Source organism: Eriocheir sinensis, unplaced genomic scaffold, assembly GCF_024679095.1.
Source record: "Eriocheir sinensis breed Jianghai 21 unplaced genomic scaffold, ASM2467909v1 Scaffold421, whole genome shotgun sequence".
Taxonomy (NCBI): Eukaryota; Metazoa; Arthropoda; class Malacostraca; order Decapoda; family Varunidae; genus Eriocheir; species Eriocheir sinensis.
This window is the reverse complement of record NW_026111745.1, coordinates 183,726-190,010: the sequence shown is the minus strand read 5'-3', so window position 1 is coordinate 190,010 and position 6,285 is coordinate 183,726. Positions and strand designations below refer to the sequence as shown.

The 6,285-nt window shown below is 51.1% G+C and overlaps 1 non-coding gene across 1 annotated transcript; it reads left to right on the top strand.

Moving 5' to 3' along the window:
* The first annotated feature begins 3,196 nt into the window (after window positions 1–3,196).
* On the top strand, window positions 3,197–3,356 carry LOC126992226 (5.8S ribosomal RNA). Its single transcript, XR_007746366.1, has one exon. It is a non-coding gene; the product is annotated as a 5.8S ribosomal RNA (ribosomal RNA).
* Window positions 3,357–6,285: the final 2,929 nt, after the last annotated feature.

Sequence of the window (6,285 nt, the reverse complement as noted above, 5' to 3'; positions counted from 1 at the left end):
GTATGCCTTCATACAGCCTGTACCTAAGAAGGGTGACCGCTCCAATCCCTCAAACTACCGTCCTATTGCTTTACTTTCTTGTCTATCTAAAGCTTTTGAATCAATCCTTAACCGGAAGATTCAAAAGCACCTTTCCACTTCTGACCTTCTATCTGATCGCCAGTATGGGTTCCGCAAGGGGCGTTCTACTGGTGATCTCCTAGCCATCTTAACTGACTCTTGGTCATCCTCTTAGCCGTTTCGGTGAAACTTTTGCTATTGCGCTGGACATATCAAAAGCTTTTGATAGGGTCTGGCACAAATCTTTGCTTTCTAAACTACCCTCCTACGGTTTCTATCCTTCTCTGTGTACCTTTATCTCCAGTTTCCTTTCTGACCGTTCTATTTCTGCCGTGGTAGACGGTCACTGTTCTTCCTAAATCTATTAACAGTGGTGTCCCACAGGGTTCTGTCCTATCTCCCACTCTTTTTCTGTTGTTCATTGATGATCTTCTTTCCAAAACGAACTGTCCTATCCATTCCTACGCCGATGATTCCACTCTGCATTATTCAACTTCTTCAGGAACTTAACGACTCAAGGCTGGAGGCTGCAGAACGCTTAGCCTCAGACCTTACTATTATTTCCGATTGGGGCAAGAAGAACCTGGTGTCCTTCAACGCCTCAAAACACAGTTTCTCCACCTATCCACTCGACACAATCTTCCAAACAACTATCCCTATTCTTTGACAACACCCAGCTATCACCTTCCTCAACACTAAACATCCTCGGTCTATCCTTAACTCAAAATCTCAACTGGAAACTTCATATCTCATCTCTTACTAAATCAGCTTCCTCGAGGCTGGGCGTTCTGTACCGTCTCCGCCAGTTCTTCTCCCCTGCACAGTTGCTGTCCATATACAGGGGCCTTGTCCGCCCTCGTATGGAGTATGCATCTCATGTGTGGGGGGGCTCCACTCACACAGCTCTTCTGGACAGAGTGGAGGCAAAGGCTCTTCGTCTCATCAGCTCTCCTCCTCATACTGATAGTCTTCTACCTCTTAAATTCCGCCGCAATGTTGCCTCTCTTTCTATCTTCTATCGATATTTCCACGCTGACTGCTCTTCTGAACTTGCTAACTGCATGCCTCCCCCCCTCCCGCGGCCCCGCTGCACTCGACTTTCTACTCATGCTCATCCCTATACTGTCCAAACCCCTTATGCAAGCATCTTCACTCTTTCATCCCTCACGCTGGTAAACTCTGGAACAATCTTCCTTCATCTGTATTTCCTCCTGCCTACGACTTGAACTCTTTCAAGAGCAGGGTATCAGGATACCTCTCCTCCCGAAACTGACCTATCTTTCGGCCACCTCTTTGGATTCTTTTTAGGAGCAGCGAGTAGCGGGCTTTTTTTTATTAATGTTTACTTTTTTGTGCCCTTGAGCTGTCTCCTTTGCTGTAAAAAAAAAAAAAAAAAAAAATTGAGAGATGAAGACGGCAGGCACGTGCCAGCGGGCCAGGGGCTCAGCTGATCGCTCGTGCCTCCTAAAATGGCTGACAGTTATTTTTCCCTAAAAGCGGTGTGACGTCAGTGCAACCCCTCTATAGTTAGGTGTAACCGACGTACATTTTGAATTTATCTCATTTTATTTGATCTCTTCTTCGACGTCCTGCCCTATAGCGATGGTAGGCTTTCCTTAACCCTACATTAGTATCCTGGGGTGTTTGAACACCCCCCCAAAAGACGTTTTTGATCACCGTCTTGAATTGGCAACACTTAGATCACTCTCCTTTCTAGTACCTTCCTGAATACGTGAGAGGAGAGACTACTGAAATGTTGACAGTCCCGTGGCAGGTCCTTTGAAAAAAAAGACACATCTGTTTCCTTTGGGGTGTCTGGTCACCCCACGGTGCTAATAAACTGACGTTGTGGGAAACATGTGTGCAGCAAACTGTTTGTAAGTTGCATGTAATGCCAAGATTCTGTATCAGGTGACGGATTCGAGTGATAAGTACTGGTTGCAACAAGATTATCATCTAATGTAGTTTAGAGTTACCTCATTATGTCAGTGGGTATGGAGTAAATATATTAAGTTTTTTTTTCCGCAATTTCATGTTTAATTATTTATCAGATAAATATGCACGTCTTTTTTTTGGTAACACATTTTTTTTCTTCTTCTGTGTGTGTGGTTTAGGAAGCATGAAGAATGAATGAATGAATGAATGAATATATATATATATATATATATATATATATATATATATATATATATATATATATATATATATATATATATATATATATATATATATATATATATATATATATATATATTCATAGACTAGCACCAGTAAAACTACTTTTAATGATAAGCAAATCTGACTTATTTCTGAAGGATTTTAGTAATGAAACTCTAAATGAAAAGTATTTAGGTCGTCATGTTCTTGACGATAATACTGAGGAAAGGGAAACGAGACTGTATGAAGTACTGTATACCTTTATCTAAGAAATGATCGTTAGAGTCCAATTTAGTGTGTGCGTTTGACCAATTCCTTTACACCAATATTCTACAATATCAGCCACCGCTACCGCAGTCATGAGATATCCCTCGGAATAGCTTCGGGAGAAAAGGAGCCATTTGTGGTGCTCAGCTCACTCCGTATGTTGCTCACTCCACGAAAAGGCAGAACTTTCTTTTCCTGGCAAGCTTCAATCGCGGCACTGGCGGGAAACAGGACTGGGAGGGCTGCTAGACATTGATTGACTGACTGACTGTAGTTGCCCAGTAATACTATAACGAGATCTAAGCCTGCTTGGGCAAGCTCTAATGATGGAAGGTCACTCCTATGCCACAACCCGTGCCTTTTCCGCATACTTTTTTTGCGGGTACCGTACCTACACTACGCAAGTGTCTAGTTAAATGTGGTTCGGCTGTAATGTGCAGGAATGAATAGCTTCGGGAGAAAAGGAGCAATTTGGGGTGCTCAGCTCAGTACGTGCGAGGCGAAGGCGAGGACCAACCACGCGTCGCTGGCGTGAGGCGGGCAGAGCTTCCGACGCGCCAGCCGGCGACTACTCTTCTTAAACCAACCCTTCCCCGGGTGGAATAAGCACACAGTCAAACCCTAGACACTACGTCTTCCCACATCGTCTCCCGAGGCAGAGACGGCGGAAGTCTGATGAGAGTCGGCAGCGTCCGACGTAAAACAAAAATACAACTCTTGACGGTGGATCACTCGGCTCGTGGGTCGATGAAGACCGCAGCAAGCTGCGTGTCGGTATGTGAATCGCAAGAATACCAGATACATCGACAAGTCGAACGCACATTGCGGCGGCGGCACTCTCATGTGCTGCCGTCACTCCTACACGAGGGTCGGATATACATTCCATGCATCGGCTTTGTAAGCAATGACATCGACCGCATTGGGGAGTTTCGCCTGTTGCTACTAGCGGGCGTTCCCTTAAGGCCATGAATGGTTACCGGCCGCGTCACGTCTCTGACGGGCGCGTACGTCGGTGACACGGAGCTTATGGACACAGCGGGGAGGAGGAGGAGAAGGAGATGGTCTCTCGGGGCTGCCTCCTACTCCGCCGCCTCGTCTGCTGTTGTCGCTTTCCGTGTCCTGTCTCGTTTCGGAACCCCAACCTGTGCCGCTATGAGTCGGACGGGCTAAGGTGGCTCTGCTTCGCGTGATAGGCAGGAGAAGGCGACCGGGCCGGTTATTTATTCGACTAACCCGGATCACCCTACCTCTCCTTGCTGCGAGCAGACGCAAACAACAACAACCGCAGGACTACCACGTCCCGCGTGTCGTCTGTGTGCACCACCACCGCCGACTGGCAGCCATTATTTAAAGGAAGGGACCGACGAGCTGGAGAGCGAGGCAACTCCTCTCCTCCCGCCAGCACCAAGGAGGATCTTCCTCTTGCTGCTGCTCCAATGTCGACCTCGTGTTAGGGTAGAGTACCCGCCAAATTTAAGCATATTAATAAGCGGAGGAAAAGAAACCAACAGGGATTCCCTTAGTAAGGGCGACTGAACCGGGAAAAGCCCAGCGCATAACCTGGCGTCGTGACCCGGCGCCAGGGGTGTTGCGTTTCGGAGGGTCCGGCACGCAGTCTCTCACCGCCTAAGTTATGCTTGAAAGCGGCCACTACCCATGGAGGGTGACAGGCCCGTGTGGCGGAGCCCGCGAGGGTACGCGAGAGATTGTCGGAAAGGGCCTCTCTGTAGAGTCGGGTTGCTTGAGAATGCAGCCCTAAGCAGGTGGTAAACTCCATCTAAGGCTAAATATGACCACGAGACCGATAGCGAACAAGTACCGTGAGGGAAAGTTGAAAAGAACTTTGAAGAGAGAGTTCAAGAGTACGTGAAACCGTTAAGAGCCAAACGGGTGGGACCTCGAAGGTCGAACCGAGGGGATTCAGCTCGTCGGCCAAAGCTGGCTGGGCGGCGGGATTCGCTTATGCGACCCAGGAACCCTTGGGCGTGCCCACGTCCGAGCCGGCGCCGGCGGGCGTATTTCCCCTCGTGATGTAGGTCGCCGCGACCCGTTGCTGGGGACGTCGAAGGCCCAGGCGGATTGGTACCCCGACGTCTGCGTTTACGCGGTCGAAGGGGGAAACCTCTGGTGTCCTGGCTGCCCTGCGACGGTCGTGTAGCAGACGGGCAAACCTCTCGCGGCGTGCAAAGGTCGGTGACCCACACGACCCGTCTTGAAACACGGACCAAGGAGTCTGACATGCGTGCGAGTCATAGGGAGAACTAAACCCAGAGGAGTAATGAAAGTGAAAGGGGCGTCCTGGGTCTTCGGGCCTCGGTCGGCGTCCTCCGGGGCCGATCCCCGACCGGCCGCTGCCGCCGAGTTTCCCATCCCAAAGCGGGGTCGAGGGGGGTGCGCGGGGTGAGTCCCTTTCCCCCGTCGCTTATCTCCGGCCTCACGGGTGCTCGGTGCGCACGGTGGTCCGTCTCCTTCGCGGGAGGCGCTTGTACGCAGGGGGGCGCAGGCCCGGGACTTGCCATTCGACGCCGTCGTGCAAATCTGTTGTTGGCCTCGCCGGCGTTGCTTGGGCTCTCGGTTGGCGCGCCGCGCGTCAGGCGGGCTTCGGGTGGGGGTTTCGGCTCTCATTCGGGTTCGTCCCGCGCGGTTTTGCCTTCCGATCCTGCTCTGTCCGGAGTGGCCTAGCACGCGTGCTGTCGGCAAGTACCATGAGCAGACATGTTGGGACCCGAAAGATGGTGAACTATGCCTGGCCAGGATGAAGCCAGAGGAAACTCTGGTGGAGGTCCGTAGCAATTCTGACGTGCAAATCGATTGTCAGAGCTGGGTATAGGCTCGAAAGACTAATCGAACCATCTAGTAGCTGGTTCCCTCCGAAGTTTCCCTCAAGATAGCTGGTACTCGCGGAAACGGAGGAGTTTCATCCGGTAAAGCGAATGATTAGAGGTCTTGGGGACGAAACGTCCTCAACCTATTCTCAAACTTTAAATGGGTGAGATGCCGAGCTTGCTTGAACGCTGAAGCTTCGGCGACTAATCCGAGTATCTAGTGGGCCAATTTTGGTAAGCAGAACTGGCGCTGTTGGATGAACCAAACGTCGAGTTAAGGGGCCTAAACGGATGCTCATCTAGACCCCATCGAAAGGCGTTGGTTGCTATAGACAGCAGGACGGTGGCCATGGAAGTTGGAATCCGCTAAGGAGTGTGTAACAACTCACCTGCCGAAGCAACTAGCCCTTAAAATGGTATGGCGCTCAAGCATTCTCCCGATACTCGACCGCCGGTGGCACTAAAGGCCAAGCTCCCCTCTTCACCGGGGGGAGCCCAGGTCTCCAAGCCCCGGCGAGTAGGAGGGTCGCAGGGGTGAGCGCTGAAGGGATCCGGCGCGAGCCGGCCTGGAGCCGCCCCTGGTGCAGATCTTGGTGGTAGTAGCAAATAGTCAAGAGAGACTTCCCTTGAAGGCCGATGTGGAGAAGGGTTCCATGTGAACATCAGTTGGACATGGGTTAGTCGCTCCTAAGCCCAAGGCTAAAGCCTTATCCCACGCTAGAGGCAACGGCCAAGCGAGTTGTCGTCACTGCCGTGGCGGCTCATCCGTGAGAGATTCTTCTCAGTTGCCGATGGGAATTCGTGGCGAAAGGGAATACGGTACTTATTCCGTAACCAGGCCTGGATGCCAACCGGGGCTAGGTTCCTTCTTGGGCCGGCCCTTGGTGCAGGAACCCGGTAACGGGAACCAACTCGCGTCCATCGGCGGTGGTCCGGGGAAGAGTTTTCTTTTATGTTTAGGGCGCCGTGACCCTAG